Source organism: Rattus norvegicus, chromosome 13 (genome assembly GCF_021556685.1).
Source record: "Rattus norvegicus strain SHRSP/BbbUtx chromosome 13, alternate assembly SHRSP_T2T, whole genome shotgun sequence".
NCBI lineage: Eukaryota > Metazoa > Chordata > Mammalia > Rodentia > Muridae > Rattus > Rattus norvegicus.
The window spans coordinates 71,619,503-71,638,189 of NC_141546.1; the positions used below are offsets into that span (position 1 = coordinate 71,619,503).

At 41.5% G+C, this 18,687-nt stretch overlaps 1 protein-coding gene across 44 annotated transcripts in view; it reads right to left on the minus strand.

The window, feature by feature from the left end:
* The window catches only part of Ralgps2 (Ral GEF with PH domain and SH3 binding motif 2), a 180,247-nt gene that overhangs the window by 102,043 nt on the left and 59,517 nt on the right, over nucleotides 1-18,687 (minus strand). For 5 of the 44 annotated variants that reach the window (XM_087580879.1, XM_087580894.1, XM_087580895.1 and 2 more), the window contains one exon: nucleotides 15,424-15,598. The gene's annotated coding sequence lies outside the window, so the exon portion shown is untranslated. 44 annotated transcript variants of the gene reach the window in all.

Consider the following 18,687-nt stretch of genomic DNA (forward strand, 5'->3'; position numbering starts at 1 on the left):
TTAAGCTCATGTTAAATTATCTTCATTTCTTCAGATTTGCCTTAGTATTTTTGAGGAACAAAACACCATTCTACATTTTTTAAAATAAATACATTTGAATTAATCAGATCTAGGATCCACCTGCAGAGGCAGTATGGAAATAAATATGAAACTTCCTTCTAGCTCACACTATCTCACCACACAGGCTTTGTTACCCTCACAAACCATGGCTAGGATGAGGCTAACACTTGCCCTGCTATGGAAAACAACAGCTTGTGCTGGGTATATTGAGCCATGCCTGTAACCCTGACCCTGGGAGGCAAAGATCAAAGGTCACAAGCCCAAGACCAGCCTAGGCTACCCAGTTTCAGGCCAGCCCAGGCTACTCAGTAAGACCCAATCTTAAACAAGTATTTTAAAACCCAGGTTTATAGTGAATTGTATATTAATACAATTCAATCAGGTATTCTTTGCCTGCTGTCAATTTTACTCCTGGGGTAGACGGGGGTAGTTTTGAAACCGCACCTTACTCTGCAGACCAGACTGGTCTAGAACTTACTATAGAGCCCAAGCTGATCTCTGATATTTTCTGGCAACAACGCTCATTTTGTAGTGAAATGTTTTCAAATGATTTCCTACTGTGTGACATATAAAAGGAATCCATAAATCTAGGGAGCCCCCTAGTGTTAAGAAAGATATTTTGATTTAATTGCAAAAAGAATAACTTAATGTTAGTCTTAATCTTTACATTACATTTACTATTTACTGAATAGAGGTAATACACAGTTAGAATAAGTATCAATACACCTGAATCAGGTTTTCTTTGCTTGGTCTCTCCTCCCCTCTCCCCTTTCCCCTCTCCTCCCCCACCCCCCTCTGTGTGTGTGTGTGTGTGTGTGTGTGTGTGTGTCTAACTTACTACAGAACATAGGCTGGCAACAAATCTATGGTAATCCTTTAGCCTCATGTCTGGTTTTGCCAGTTTTTGTCATTAAAGTATTTCATGAGATTTCATGAGAATAAGTTATATTAAATCCATTACCTGGCAAACTAATAAAAAAATACAAATCAAATGAGACAAATATATATTGTAGTTTATCTCATTTTCCTAAGGAATATAAAGCAGCGTTCTCATTTATGACTACAAATATCACAATAACCATTTTCTTAATTAAGTTCAACTAATTTCAACTTACTCTGTTTTCTACTTCTAAAGACATTTATTCTGGCTGCCTTCTGTTTTCTTTCAAACAAGCAGTATCAGTCCTTAGACAGGAAACCTTGAAGCGTGTACTCTTAGACTCTTGCCTCACTCTTGCCTCAGTTCACAAACTAGATCCTCAAACTGCACACAACCAGCTAGCCTCTAAAGTGAGCATCTTTTCAGGGTGCTTCCAATACCAAACAAAGGATGTTTCTTTTCTCCCTCAATAAGCAAATAAGGGGGGTTGGGGATTTAGCTCAGTGGTAGAGCGCTTGCCTAGTGAGCACAAGGCCCTGGGTTCGGTCTCCAGCTCCGAAAAAAAAAGAAAAGAAAAAAAAAAGCAAATAAGGGATAAAAGTTGACAAAAAGATTCCCTATCAATTGATCGGAGTGCAGAGCTACCTACTATGGCCTTTGCATGTAACTAAACTTCACTTCCTTTAGCGCCTGTGTCTATGTATACAAATACACCCTTCTCTGTGTGGAACACTATACTGTAAGACTTCCACTAGGGAACATGACTTGCAGAGACTTAGTGCCAGGCTCAGATGTCATCATTGCTGGGTTTGCAGATCCCACTATGCTGTTACTTCTTGACTCGTTACTCTGACTAGGGAAGTCTCCAGACTTGAGTCTATAACGACAAGGTTTCCGATGCCTCCCCATCTCTCCTCTAGCTGCAGTTATACAGTCTACTCTAGTTTGAAGTTTATCAGAAAACTTTCATTTTGTACTGTTGGCTTTTATTCTTCAACACCATTAACTGTCAGCCTCATCCTGCTCATGTATATAATAATAAATGTATACTACTCAGTAACCAATGAAATGTTGAGTATCTATGAATCGGATCAAAATATGGGTGGCTTTTTCATAGAATGATCTGCCATCATGGTGACTGTTTACAGCAGAAGCATCTGCATTATCTTCATCAAAGTCCCATGATTCCAGTTTGACTCAAATACTGTTAGGTCATCTGGTGTCAAGCAAACTGCTTTCAGCTTTTACTGGAATTGATGTGAAATGATATCCCATAATTTAAAAATATTGTGTTAGCTTCAGGAAAAAGAAACCTTACATTTTAAATATTCAAATGGATCATAACAAGTAAGAAATAAAAAAACTGCACAGGTGAGATAGCTCAGCATGGAAAGGCAGCAGTCACACAAGCCTGGATATAGAAGTTCAAGCCTGGAACCCACATTAGACAAGAGAGAAACCAATTGTTCTCCAGCCTCCATGCATGCTGTGGCATATACACAGACTAATAACAAAAGGAAACGCAGCAACAGTGAGGCGTCAGTTCAGCAAGAGAAAGCAACCCTTAGGACAGCGCTCTTCCGTATTTAAATCATGAAGGACAGCTTGTTTTCCTTCAACATTTATTTTAAGTAACAATTAAAGCTATGCTTTCTGCCACTCAGGGACACCCCAGAGGTGTGAGCAGCCTGTGCACGTGTGCACGTGCGGTTCTAACATGTTGTCTTTATGGTTTGTCATGAAAATGCTCAGTGTAAGTGACACTGAGCTGCTTAGGACAGAGCTCGGTACGAAGGGCAGCCGTCTCTGGCCGCCATTTCAGGGACAGCCTATGTGATCGTGTTTACTCTTTATAGGTCACTAAGTTCAATTTACTGTGATACAAATTTCACAAGAATAGGTTCTGATAGAGATCTGGGTTATAAAAGGTTCCCTGCCTAACATCTCACACAAAGTGGCATTTTCACACTGTTTATTTTATCTTTCCTTAATCATCTTTTAGTTTCTTGACGTTAAAGAATGACATTTTTAAAAAGAAAATTAAAAAGCACCATCCTTCATCTTTGCATTCATGTGCATGTAGTATATTCCCCCTAATTATCTACCTAATACATTCCTGCTGGAAGAATGAGGGAGCGCCTGAATAAAGCAACCACACACAGGGCAGGATTATACACAAGCCAGACAAGCAGTCAAGGTGCCGGAAATGGTATTCAAATTTTACACAAGCCCACGAGATGACGCTAAGATTTAGTCATTTAATTACCGTGGGTGATGAGCATTTCTAGCAACACAGTTGACAAAATAATCTAAAAACATACTGTGCTTCATGAGAAACTTAGAATAAGAGTCTGAATTCTAACTCCCAGTTGAAGAGAGAAGACTAGGCCACTAAAGAATAAAAATAGAACTGGGGCATACACTCTCCTTCTAGCCCTATCCCCACCCATCTCCATCTGAAGTAGAGCCAGAGAGGTCAAAGCCTGGCCCATCGGTGGCAAGATGCTCTGGAGGAAAATGTGTCTTGGCAGAGGAAGGTGTGTAAACTCATCTGTGCTGGCCTGGGTTTAATGTTGTGGTCAGAAGACACCCCACTCCCCTTCCTTATTCCAGGTACACAGAATCTGAGTTTACACTACCATCATGGCCCAAGGTCCTCAACATGAGAAATCCACATTAAATATGCTCACATGGCCAGGCATATCTGTGACTTTGAGGTCACCCTGGTCTACATAAAGAGCCCTAGGCCAGCAAGACTACACAGTAAGACCCTGCCTTAAAAATAAAGTTCACAACAGTTGTAATTCTACAATACAGACAGACAGTGAAAACAAAATCTGAGCAAGGAACACATAATATATAACAGTCAAACAAAGGACTGAACTCGCTAGCCTTCAAAGAGGGAAGGCAAAGAGAAATAAGAGTTTAAGACAAAATTAATAAGAAGCATCATACCAAACTCTACCCAAGAGGGAACTCATGAAGTAAACACACAGAAAAGTAACAGACAAAGCCCTGCCCAGATGGGGACACCATGTAAGAAGTGACAGACAGAGTAAACCCTAAGCACCCTGAGAGCAGGTCCAAGGAGATGATGGAAGAAGGCAAGCGCTGAAGACAAAGGCTAAAGAATTTCCAGAACTCATAAGATGGGACCACCCTTAAGCAAGACAAACAAAAAGAACCATATTCTTCATGTACTGCTTTAAACCAGCAAGTAATTCTTTTAAATGCAAATGAATTGAAAGGCAAATTACTTATGTAGGGACAACAACAAAATCCTGAAGATTTCACATCACCACCAATAAGAAGTAAGGGCTTCAAAGTGCTCAGAGAAAAGAGTCACCAACTTAGAAACCTAGCTCAGCGGTTAGGAGCCCATGCTGCTCTTGCAGAGGACTGGTGCCCAGCACCCTCCGTCAACAGCCTCACGCCTCTACTTCCAGCAGCCACCATCATCATTGCCACCGTCATCTGCACACACATGCACATACCACTCCCCACTACACAAACATGCACACACAACTACAGTCAAAACTTTTTTAAGAGAGGGAGAACAAGGGTTGGGGGATCACTGGCAAGAGCTCAGTGGTAGAGCTCTTGCCTTCCAAGCACACAGCCTTGAGTTTGGTTTTCAGCTGGAGCAGGGGGTGGGGGATGACAAATACATTTTCAAAAGATTAGTGTACCACACAATAGTTCAGATAGTAAGAAAACATGAAAAACTATTTCTTGTTTAAGTTTACACTAACTGGGAGAAAACTTTGGAGTAGAAATAACTATTTTAACCATGTTTAAGATTACTAATGTTTTTCCTGCTTTGCCAAAGAGTTCTAGAAGTTCACAACTCCTAATACTAGCCTTTTCATTAACAACATTCTGCTTGTATAAGGAAGGCTAAGCAACTGTTTTCATACAAAGCCTGGTCATACATCTTATACATTGGACACAACAATATAATATACAAGAATGAGGCTAACATTTATGGGGTACTTTCTACCAGGAGGCCATGCACTAAGTATCTTATCCTTAGTACACCCAATGAACCTCCAAGGTAGTCCTTTTTTTTTAATTATTTTATTGTTAGTATAAATAAATATACACTTCCCTTTCCTCTCCTCCATAAACCCTCCACACCCCTCCTTACTCTAGTCCAAATTGACAGCCTCTTTCTTCATAATTTTTATTACATAGATGCATGTATGTCTATACATAAATACAACCTGTTTAGCCTATTTAATATAACTTGCATATATGTCTCCAGGGCTGACCATTTGGTATTGGATAACCAATTTGTCCTTAAACCTACACAGAGGTTTAGTCCTCACCTTGCATCAAGGAAACTTTGCAACAGATGGAGACCATTACAGAATACGACAACCAATCAAAATGCAGCTGTGGAACCCAGTCCCATTGGATACATCTACAACACAACTCCAAGCTAAGGCTCAAGGAACTTGTGCAAGAGGGGACAGAAAGGACCAGCAGGTCAGGGAGTTTGCCGTGAGATTGTGTCTCCTAGGATATGTCAGAAGCTACACTCCATGTCCCACCGATACAAACCAGGACACAAGAGACATGTGCGAGTGAAGGGGAGAGGGGAACACAGGAGGCCTCGGCTCTACACAAACAACTGCTAAAGGCAACAAAGGAACGAGAGGGAAAAACTGGCTTCCCCAGGCAAGAATACACCAAATGGTTACCAATACCATTTTAAAGAGGGCTAACAACTTGACCAAGTTTACAATGTTGAGATGGACAGCCTGAAGAGGGAGAAAAAAGGACAGGTGAAGGGGAACTTAAAAGTTTGCTCCTATTCTGATCAAACTTAAAGTATGGCTAGGACTAAAAGGAGCAAGAAAATCCAAGTTCCAGAAACTACTGTGTTGTGATTCGGTTTCAAGAATCAGATGGTTTCCACAAAATAAAGGAAGACAAGCCGAGGAGTAAGAGGAAGTCAAAACCAAGAGGAAAAAGTAGACTATAAACACACAAATGTAAGAGGCGTTATGAAGAAAAGAGATGACACGGAACATCGGCCTGCCACATATGAACAAACTCTGACGAGCTCTGGGCAGAGCCAAAGCAGCAGGACTATACAAGTCTCAACCGTGCGGCAGAGAAATGTAGATTAGCAGGGACGGACAGGTACTGGGAATCATCAGCAGTGTCTGTAAGAAAATGACTTCAGGAAACCAGTCCTGTCTTTAAGACAAAACTGACATGCAGCCCTTTCCCATCAATGTTCTGCAATCTCTTTTCTTCAGGACCCTTCTTTAGACACTTTTCCTTCAAACCACGCATGTTCACACTCGACTGTGCATGTTCACACTCGGCTGTGCATGTTCACACTCCAGCCTTTTGATTTCAGCCTTCCTCACTCCACCTAATTCAGAATTCTTGGTCACAGTCTCTAACAGATAATATCAAAAGAAAAAATGTAATTTACCTGAATCCATGAATAATTCACACTGCTCTCCTTGCTTAAAGGTCAAATAAAACAGTAAGGTATAAAAACAAGGGATATGGAGCCTCAACGTTAGGTCTAACCAAGTATGTTTTCTGGGTAAATTATTTAGTAAGGCAAAAGGAGATGAATTTACATACTTAAGGAACACTAAGTCTTCAGTATGTGGTATACCCATGCAATACTAAACCACTAGCTTTAAGGATGATCCCCTGCAGTTGCTGACCTCCACTGTTGACCGCTGCCTTCTAAGTCAGCTGAACCTGCTCAGCTCTAACTGGTTCAAACTTTTAGAGTTTCTCAGATTTTGGAAGACTTATGCAGATGCTACCAGTTGAATAATAGCTTCCTATTGTGAAGTGTTTCAGATTTTCTAAGAATACTTAGTATCTATAAATGTCATCAGCTTATTCAAAAATATAAAATATATTCTCAGTTCAGGACTAAAATGTCACTTATCCTTGGTAAAAATATAAGCTGTACTTAACTCTAAATCTGAGAGTAGCAAGAATTTCAAACAATGGTAGCAGTTCACATGGACATGAGCACACCCTGAAAGTGTGAGAAAACGAGTTCTGGGCAGACTCCCATTGCTTGAAGCTAGCCATAATGACAGGGTTAGCAATTTCACACACCACCCAAGAAGCAAAGGGGGAAAGCGCTGGAGATGTTAGGTGAACCTACTTCATGTGCAGAGTATCACGTCAGAACAACTACACCAACCACTTCCCAGGAAGCTTTGCTCACTCGCTCAATGACTGTTTAAGCTAAGCGTCTATTTATACTTTACGTTTGTTTCTAAATGCTTAAGGCATACATTAAGAAGTGTGAGAAAGGTTTTCCAAACTAAGTCAGCATATTAAATTAGAAGGGAGGGGGTGAGGCAGCTTCTTTTATCCTTTTATCCTGTAGCCATTTAGTGCCTGAGCTGGAGCACAGCACATGGTATTAAAGGTAAAACATTGACACACCGGCCCACCACCAGGGTGGGGCACACCGGCCCACCACCAGCGTGGGCACATGCCCATAAATACCACCCCCCCCCACACGAAGTTGTAATTTAAGATAACAAAAGAATTCTTTTAAAAAGTATACAGAATGAGCAGTCTACGTTTATGTTTATAATTTATTCATAATATCATGTAATTATATAATTTATATATATATATATATATAACATCAGCTATTAGTGGAAAAAGAGGCCATAAATATGAAAGAATAAGAAGGAGTACATAGGAGGGAGGAAAAGGAAGGGGAAATAATACAATTATATTATAATCTCAAAAAAGAAAAGAAAAGAACTCTAACCGCTACTATACCAAAGTATGCACATAGGTTAACTATAAATAAATGTGCTCTAAACATTGTTTTGCTATGTAGTTTTGCTGGGAGTTTATACATTCTGGTCAGATTCTGTGCTCAAGACTGGCTCTTAGAAGTCCACTTGACTCACAATACTGTGTACCGAGCGAGGGTTTGTTTGAGCATGCTTATATAACACTAGCAATCAAAGCATGGAAACAACCCAACTGAATCCCAGGTAGATTCAAATGTCTGGCAAAGCGTGCTGCTGTGGAACCATGAGAGAACACGATGGCGTGGGAACAAAGCGGACTTACGGCCAGTTCTTCTAGGTCTCCGGCTTGCTATGGATGTGTCTTGGGACTTCTCAGTCTCTCTAACTATGGCCCAGCTCCTTAATGTATGCACATGCATACATGTTGTACATATGTGTATAAAAGGCATTAAAATAGCTTTTTTTACCTATAAAAAAATCTTCTAGTAAAATATATACATAATTTTAAAGGGATACACACACACACACGTGTGTGTACGTATGTATATATGTATGTATGTACCTACCTATCTTCTTGGTTGTTTCCGTGAAAAATCCTGGTATGCTATTCTTATAATTTTACTTCTAGTTTATACTATTTCCAAATACATAATATGAAAGGAAATTAAATTCTCCTGAATTACAAAACTCTTCACCTTGAAAAATTCAGTTATTAAAGCAAACTACATGTCTAATAAAAAGCACAGCTCTTACCAACAGATGGCGATAGAGCTCGCTTGTTCGGTAACAGGAGAGCCAGTCAGAATGTGCTCATGAATGGCTTTCTGGGCTGAGCTACATAAATACAAGTACTTTTACCTGAAGCTAAAGGAAAGAATAATAGAGATGGACGTTACGGAAAAGATAAAGGTATTTTAAAGATCTCAACTCAGGTTGTATTTCCAATTCCAGATCTTTCAGCATTTTGATACCACCTCATTCCTAGGCATGCTCCTCAACCCTTCTGCTCCCAATGGAGAATCATAGCGACAGAAACTTGCTGTAACATGATGAAAACAATGCCGTAGCTTTCAAATGTGTTACAAGGAACGGAAGAGAAATAAAGAAAAGATAAACATATCTGTTAACCCACTGCTTCACTCCATTTCTCAAGATTTTCTGTGAGAGAGCACCAACCCAATGCTGAGACCATGTACGCCAATCTATACCGTTGACGGCAGAGAAGGGTTTTAATCGGGTATGTTTGCTAATCCTTGGCACTTTCTGCATTGCCAGACCATCTTTCCTTACCAATCCTTTCTGATATGCTCAACTGCTGAAAATGACAGAGTGGCAGGAGATAAATAACTAATCTGTCTGTCTGTCTGTCTGTTCTCTTGCTCACTCTCTTTTAACAGCAGTTCATTACAAGAACAAACAATATAGTTAATAGTATAAACAAAAGCTAAGAGGGGCAAAAAAAACCTCTATAAGATAGACAATAGCTTGAGTGTAATAGAGAGCAAAATTCAAGAAAGAAATTCAAGTATGAGTACCAAGTGTGGAGAAATTGGTATAAAGAGTGATCACAGTCTGCCACAGAGATGGAAGTCTGGACTATATCCTGCCCTCCAGTAAGAATGAGTTCTTATAAATGCACTGCTAACTGATAAGCTTGCAAATTTGACTTAAAAAGTTGAAATATACAGATAAAGAGACTGAGAACACTGTCAGTCATTCTAACAAACGGATACCTTTATGATAACTTCAAGTACAATAAACTCTTGATACTATCAAGATCTGCCTCAAACACCTTGAAAGATCCCCACCTTTGAAAATATTATAATAGTACACAAAACATTAAGGTATAATTAATTTTATTTTTAGCTTTACAAACAGTTAATGATTCAACGAAGTCTGAAATAACACATATTTACTTCTAGATTTCTTTATGGTCACTATGAATTACGTCTAACAAAGGCTACTACACAGCATAACATATTAATAAATCATACTGGAATGTGCCTGTGCCTTACTGGGCGATAGACTGGGTTCAAATCTCTGCTCAGCACAAACTATAAATTATCACGTTGTGCTCTCCTTGCCATTCACAGAGCGGTGAAAACCACAACCCCAGTAAGTGAAAACTAGAGACCTACTCCACAAGCATCCAACTAGCCAAATGAACACTACACTACTCTCTAGCGTTAAGCATCCCATTAACTAAGAGTGGGCGTTTGTTTCCTGGCAGTTCTGGAGTGGACCTGTAGCATCAGGTATGCAAGGCAAGCACTCTACCACTGAGCAACAGCTAAAGCCCTCCACTAATTTGAAATGATCAAACTGGGTATGTTGGCACATGCCTATAATCCCAGTGTGTGAGAGACAGGGCGGGAGACAAGAGCTAGGCTTGGCTGTGTAATAAGCTCAAGTATGAAACCCAGACTCAAAAAAGAAGGTAAAGGAAGGAGGGGGAGGAGTGACTGGTTTGCAACATAAATGTGTCTTCTACGGTCCAGATTCAATGAGTTATAAAATATGAGGAAAAACTACACCGGACATGTATTTTTTTTTTACCATTCCCTAAAAAGATACATATTGCAAATAATCTAGGGCTTAAGAAGATGTACACTCGGGGTTGGGGATTTAGCTCAGTGGTAGAGCGCTTGCCTAGCAAGCGCAAGGCCCTGGGTTCGGTCCCCAGCTCCGAAAAAAAGAAAAGAAAAAAAAAAAAAAAAAAAAAGAAGATGTACACAGGCTATATGAAAATACTGTAACATTTTATTTTTTTGATAGCCTTCCCATGTTGCCAGGATGACCCTGAATTTACAATCTCCCCAGCAACTGCACTGTTGTTTAAATTAGGGTACTTGAAGATCTGCAGATTTTGGTAACTAATACTAAGGGAAGGAATTGCTATGTTTACAAAATTTTTATCGCTGGTGCGCGTGCACACACACACACACACACACACACACACACACACACACACACACACACCTTAAATTAATTAATCTCAGTTGAAGGATTCCTCCTAGCGCTTAGCAGACAGCTAGCTTGGTGGGTAAAGTGCTTGTCACAGGCGTATGAGGACCTAAGTTCTGATCTCTGACATCCACTCCAAAGCCCTCAGGCAAGCTCCCAACACAAGTGCTGGAAGGGCAGAGACAGGCAGATTTCTGGAGTTCACCAACCAGTCAATGAGTTCCAGGTCAGTGAGAGATCCTGTCTTTAAAACACAGGGGAAAAAAGTGAGGAAGACATCTAGTCTCCACATGCACTAACGCTCGCACAGGCACACACACATGTACACACATACATACGCACACACATACAGTCTATCAATTAGTCATTAAGAAAATATAAATTAGGGGTTGGGGATTTAGCTCAGTGGTAGAGCGCTTGCCTAGGAAGCGCAAGGCCCTGGGTTCAATCCCCAGCCCCGAAAAACAGAACCAAAAAAAAAAAAAAAAAAGAAAGAAAATATAAATTAAACCTCAATTTGACACTCCTACAAACACATTAGATGGCTGTAATATTTGAGATGATGCTCTAGTCTGTTTCCCGCTAGACTGTCTTTATTGAAAACCGAGAACCAGCTCTCTGATGATGCGTTTACTTTTGAACAACTTCCTGGTCATGTTATGACTAAGAAAAGATAGTTTACTGCATAAAAAGTGAGAGGTAGGTGTTTTGGACACTGAATATTGTCCTTTATTGGTTCTAATAGCCCTCTAAAGTAAATACTAGCATGCCAATGATGAAGTGGAGTTACAGGGCCTCGGGGTGGAAAAGGTCAACAGTCTCTAGGAAGTTCCTACTTCTCATAGTCTCCTCCTCCTCCCACCAAAGGACGGCTTCTGTCACATTTCATTTGCTGGAACCTCATATTTGTCTGCCAAAGAGAAAATGTCAGGTTATTCACAGAAAAATCTCCCGTCTTAGAGGGGTCTTAGCAAGCAGAATCCATGCAGAGATGTGCAGAGTATAAATTTGTGCTTATGGGCCACCCCTGGGTGAGGTCTCAAACCTGTCACTCAAGGCTAACTGAAGTGTCCATTAGACACTGGCTGCCAAGTTCTAGTATCCCTCAATCCCCTCCTATGACATGGTCCTCCTGGCTGGCATACCCTGCCCCATACCCTAAACTAATCTAGCCCAGGGGCTGGGCTGCCCTTCCCAGCTGCCCTTTTGTATATAACCCAGCCACTTTGGCTACGCAAGTCCTTTAAATCCTTTTCCCCTTTCCGCCTCTTGGTCTCCTAATTCTCCTCTCTCCCCTCCCTCCTCTCCTCAAGGCTCAGCTCAAGATCTTGTTCACTCAGGGCTCTCCCAGATGTCTCTGCCTCTGGCAATGCTCTCCCACAGATCTACAACAAACTTTCTCCTCCACCAGACCTAGAGCAGTCAGTCATGGCCTCCTTTTTCTCTTTCCATCGCCCACCAGGGGAAATACTTTTACAAAGCCTTAAGAATGGATAAAGTGGCATGTGTAATTTGGAGAGAGGGAAAGGAGGATGCATATATGTACATAAAGCATAGTCAGCAGACCTCACAGACTGCTGAGACTGCTGAGAAGCTCCTGCTATGGGAAGAAGTATGTGCTCTTCTCTAGAAAGCACATCCTAACTGAAAGATCAGGAAGAACAGGCCATTAGACTGTTCAATGTGTTTAAAAAGGTGTACTGAATACGTATTTTAAAAAATCCTAAGCTGGGGTTGGGGATTTGGCTCAGTGGTAGAGCGCTTGCCTAGCAAGCACAAGGCCCTGGGTTTGGTCCCCAGAAAAAGGAAAAAAAAAAATCCTATGTCCATGAATATACAACTGTAGAAGACTTTCTAAAGGAAGTAAGTTAATAAAAATCAGCTAAAATAATCTTATTTTAGAAAGTTATTTAAGCAACATCTGCAGTTGATTAGAGAGGGAACCTTAAAAGCAGAGAAAGCGGAGAGCTCACTGCCTTGCTCCAAATGCGGAAGGGAAAGCCTTATTCCAAGGCTATTTTCAAAGGAAAACTTGCCCGAATTTGCTCTCTGCACATGGCTGTGTGAGAAATGAAGGGGCTAAGGCTGTCTTATGATTCTGCTCTTAAAGTCCATGCTGTTTGCTTGTTCCACATCACCATGGATAAGAATGAGCACAGTGAAAGGAACCATTCTCTTCCGACTGCAACTGTCCTCCTCATGGGAGCCAGTCCCAAACACTCTCCAGCAAAGAGGAAGTGCTGACACAGAACCAGAACTGACAGAACCAAGCAGTCGCAGTTTTGCACAGGAAGCCTCAGTGGAACATTCACCCATGCACAGCCCTTTGTGCTTTCACCCCACAGGCCACTGAGTAGTCTTTGAGGGCCACATCAGATAGTACTGCACCTTTACAGAGTCGGCCACTCCTGGTCTAAAGCAAGATCTGGGAACAAACACAGTTGTGAGTGACAGAAGAGAAGAACACACAAGGCAAGCCCAAACACACTATTCTACATGAACACCAAGCAACCATGAGCCTCCAGGAGCAGCTACAGGAGTCTGCAGGAGCAGCAAGCTCCATTCAAGATCCCAATCAAACTGAATTCAAACTCCTGGGAGTGACTATCCCCATAAGCAAAGCCTTAGGGCTCAGTGCCTCAACCATATCATCGCTGGACCCTCATCTTTCTCTCTCACATCTACCTTGCTCTTTAAATGGGTAAAAGACAATAGTGTGCCGTATATTTCGAACAGTTTGAGCAAAGTAGTTTGGGTATTTTTTACCACAAAGAAATGATAGATATAACCAGATTTACACATTGTGTACACTGCTGAAATACCAGGAGACCTCAACAAATAGGTAAAAGTTTCTGCTTTTAAAGAGCAGTTAAATGAAAAAGAAAAAAACTGAGGTCGATCTGGGAATCGAGGTCTTGGCCTATTTATGAAATACCAGCAAAAACCTGACCAAAGAGGCCTTTTTGACTCATTGATCTTAAATATAAATTTCATGCTTTAAACAGTCACTAATTATTTAAAAAAAAAATTATACCCAGCCCATAGTTTAAGCTGTACTGGCCGGCCTCTGTTGGACAAGGCTGGGGAACTGCATGCATGAGGGATGGCTTTGCACTAGATGGGAAAACACTGCAGCATGGAGGAGCTACACTGGTTATTTTATAAATCCAAGTCTCAGGAATATATTATCCATACATCGCCCCCACTCCCCCACAGACCTAAGACACAATCTCTCCAAAGGCTTTGCTTTGCAACTGGTTCTGCCAATGAACACATTTGGCACAGGAATGTGTAAGGACAGCAGTCAGATGACCAGCAGCAGCTGACTTCCTCAGGGTTTCTGCCTCAACTCTGGCAGGTGGGACTGGTTAACTCTTTGCTGAGGGATCTGCTATGCACTGTAGGCTGTTTGGCAGTACATAATGCCTCTCTCCACCAGATGCCAGTGATAACTATAAAAGCCAAATGTCCCCAGGGAGACAGAGGGCCCCAACTGCAAACAGGGTTTGCACAGGCTGGCTTCAAACTTCTGCTTCCCTCACCTCAGCCACCTGAGAGCTGGGAGCACCAATAAGAATATGCACCTTCACACCAGACTCTTTCTTCTAAGAACACAATTTCAAGTTTTTCCTACTTTGTATGTATTTAAAATAATTATGTGAAAGGTACAATCTTATACCATTTCACAGCCATAGAAGTAGCTTTACTCTATCATTTCTTAAACTTTTTAAAAACAACTCGCTATACTGGCAGGAGTGATGAGGCCTCTGCCTGTAATCCCAATACTCTTGAGGCTATGCAAAGACTACTGTGAGTTCAAGACCATGCTGGTTACACAGTGGGATCCAGGGCTGGGTGGCTACAGAGGGTCTTCTGTGTCTCAAAAACCCACAGGAAGGAAGGAAGGAAGGAAGGAAGGAAGGAAGGAAGGAAGGAAGGAAGGAAGGAAGGAAGATTTACTTAGCCTGTTTGTCTGGACTTGCAGTGGTTCTCAACCTGGGCATCAAACAGCCCCTTCACACTGAAAACAGTTATTTACATTACAATTCATAACCATAGCAAAATTAGTTATGAAATGACAACAAAAATTTATGGGGGGGGGGGGTTCATCACAGCATGAGGAACTGTGTCCAAGGGCCGCAGCGTTAGGAAAGTTGAGAACACTGCTCTGGACAGTCAGCTCTGCTGCTCTACCTTGGTTCATGCCTTTACGCTGCCGTAGCCCATGGATCATTCACAATTCATCAGTTTATTCGTTCATCTACATACCCATGAGCAGGGGAGCTATCATAAATGAGGCTTCTGTGAGCACTCGGCATGACAGCCCTGATCTCCATCAAATATCCGCGAGTGAAATAACTGGAAAATTTCTCCTAAGGAGGTTATACCATGATAGTCCCAAACTCAACGTATAGAATTCTAATTTTCTCTCACATACTTGGTATGAAGGGTGCTCCATGATGGTAGCTTACTATGATTTTAATTTTCATTTTGCTAGTGAGTAACAATATTAATATAAAGGCATCTCTTCATACACAGTTTATCTTTTTGGTGATGTGCCTATCAAGCTTTTAGCACATTGTTTAAAAATCAGATTGTTGGCTGGTCCTGAGAGTTTCAGAGTTCTTCATACACAACTCCTTAGATACTTAATCTCTCTCATTCTGCAGTATTTTTTCATTCATGTAACAAAATGCCACACATTATGTCTGATAAAACTAATAAAACTAACTTACCACAGTGCCATTTACATACCATTTAACTTTGAGCAAATTGATTCCTCATTCTGTGCCTCAACTTCTCCCATGGAGCTAACCCAAGTCACTTCGAAGATCCAGCGATCTATACCAATAAAATGCTCAGACCAGCAGGGCAGGTGGAAGACACCCAGTGCTACCCTGGGCCGAGAGGCTAGGGCAGGCTGGCGTCACTGCAATACACAAACATGTGACAGGGAGGTGGGAAAGAGAAAAACGCAGCTGTGCGTGAGCAAGGGACAGAGACAGAACTGGAGACCTGATGGTGGTGACAGATCAGGTGGTGACAGGTGAGAGAGCTGGTGGATATGCTGTCATTACCAAGTACAGTTGGCGGGCACTGTGCATCAGCCTGGAGCTTATATAGACACAGCCCCCTAACCTGCCACCTGGCCACCAAATCCCCGTCTCTGGGCAACAAAGGAATGAGGGATGAGGAAAGCTTCACTTTCTGAATTGGACCTCCTCAAAGGACCATTATTGACACTCTGATGACTTGGTGATGTCTTCAGGTCCTGCTGCCTCAGGAAAACCATCTGATGGATATAAGTGGCAAGTTTACCCAATGAAGGCAATGTTGAGGCCTTTGGCCCGCACAGTTGCTGAGGGCCCTAAGTGAGTCAGCGGGTCTGATCCAGCTAAGGGCCATGTTGATGTCTGAAGCCCATGTTACTGCCAAAGCCCACACAGATGTTTGCAGTCTGGCTGCTGCCTGAAGTCGTATTAATGCTGCTGGATGTGGGAGAGCTGGCCCTGCCCCTCCCAGACCACCACAAAGTTCTTCTCAGTTACTGGCTTCTGAAATAGGCTGAGAAAGACTCATTCTTCCTGGGGAGCTGGCCACTGGGAATCTGACCATCCTCTGGTGAGTATATGAACGACACGAATAGACTTATTTTTCCTTTTTGGGGGTAGGGGGAGGAGGAGTCACAGGGGAGAGGGGCAGACATAAAAAGACTGGGAGGTAAGCACAATTGGGGTATATGATGTAAGATTCCCAAATAATTAAAAATACATTTTAACAAAAGTATTGAATAAATCTTAATAATACAATTAACACTCCAAAAAAAAAATTTAGAGCACCACCATGTATCTATTTAGTGCTCAATAAATACCAAGTACTACTAGTCACACTGTGTACTTCTTTTTGGAATAAGTAACTACAGGTAAATTAACTCTAGCTCAGAGTCTCAAGAACAGTAGTTGCGCCAGTTGTTTTTATGGCAACTTGACGAGTTGTTTTGAGAAGAGAGACCTTCATGGACAAATGACTCCATAAGATATGCCTCCAGGAAAGTTTGTAGTGCCTTTCCTTTCTTTTCTTTTCTTTTTTTTTTTTTTTTTTTTGGTTCTTTTTTTCGGAGCTGGGGACCGAACCCAGGGCCTTGCGCTTCCTAGGTAAGCGCTCTACCACTGAGCTAAATCCCCAGCCCCTGTAGTGCCTTTTCTTAATCAGTGATTGATGGGAGAAAGCCCAGACCATGGAGGGTGGTGTCATTCATGGGCAGGGGGAGCAGGCCAGAGGAGCGAGCCGGTCAGCAGCACCCCTCCATGGCCTCTGCATCAGCTCCTACCTCCAGCTTCCTGCCCTGCTTGAGCTCCTGTCCCGACTTCCCTTGGTGAGGAACTGTTGTCTGAAGTGTAAACTGAAATAAGCCCTTTCTTTCCCAAGATGCTGTTGGTTCTGCTTATCAAACAGCTTCCTCCTCACTTTTAAGTTTCTTGTGACTCAGAACTTCTGATTAGAATTACTTCCATTCCATGAAACTAGTTTTTACAGGGCTCTAATGTAATGCAGCCTTTCACTTCAGTTCACACAGCCTGAGAGCAAATTAACTCCATGTTTATTACAACTGTCTGTACTTTCCCTAACCAAATAACCCCAAATTGTCACAGAGTTTTAGCCATTTTTAGTGACCTTTAAGTCAAATGTCCACTGTGAACCATCTGCTGAGATACAGTTTTATACGCCATAAAGCACAGTTATGGAGTTCTACAGGGTACCGTGGAAAAGGCAGATGTCCCTTCAAAGGAACATAGGCAGCCCAGAATTATAATCAGCATGTCTGAGACACTGAGTCAGATAAACCACTAATCTGGAGCTCAAATATCCTGCCAGTCTTTCTAATCTGTTTAGGTATAGTAAGTAAGCAGCTATAAATACCCATTGGGTTGTTACTAAGGAGATCATGTAACTTACAGCAGCATCACAGATTTAAGACATGGGTTGGGTACTGCTTTTTCAATTTTTGAAATGGCATTTTATGTCCTTATCATTCATCTGTTCTTGTATGTACAGGTGCACAAACCAATGTGCATGTGAAAGTCAGAGGACACCTGCAGAAGTAGGAATCAGTCCTTCTACATACAGGCCTTGGGTTCTGAGTTTCTATGCTGTATTTGTATAATAAAAGAAGGAAACCCCATTGTCTGCTGTCAATCCTCACTCTAATTACATGAAAGGTTCATTCCCATTGCTCTTCTGTTGGACCACACTAGACTTTAACATTGTAGCCAATTCCTAGCTATATATATACTGGCTGGAGAAAAAGTACAACAAAAGAAGTTTTCAGTAATACAACTGTGAATCTCCTGAAGTCTAAGCACACAGAGAGGAATCTTTATCACCTCTGGTCTGGTAGAGAATATAGTTCAGTTGGGAGAATACTAGCCTACAACATGTAAGACCCTGAGTTTGAATTCCAGAACCAAAAAACCAAAAGAAGAAAATAAAACAAACAAACAAACAAAAAACTTTGGCAAATGAGTTCTGGCCTCCACCTTCTAGCTCTTTTACTGCAATAAAAATTTATATTTTTTTCTACTACATAACTACCTAAGATTAGTTAATAGAAACAGAAAAACTTAGCCCTGTTACTTTCTTTTTTATTTTATTTTATTTAATGTTTTATTTATTTAATGCTCTGCTGCATATACAGATGCCTGCCTGAAAAGGGCATCAAATCTCCCTAAAGATGGTTGTGAGCTGGGATTTGAACTCAGGACCTCTGGAAGAGCAGCCAGTGCTCTAACCACAGGGCCATCTCTCCAGCCCCAGCAGTGCTGTTTTCTATCACTGTTTTTAAAGCTTTTCTGTTAAGAAGGCTGTCTAATATATTCATAAGAGACATCTTTCTTGTTGACACATTCTGAACAGTTTAGATGTCTCCAATCTTCAATCACCAACTTTCTTCAGCCTTGAGAAGAAAATGGAGGGAGAAACTCAGAGTCAGTAGCTAAAAGTGCATGTCCCCCAGTGCTC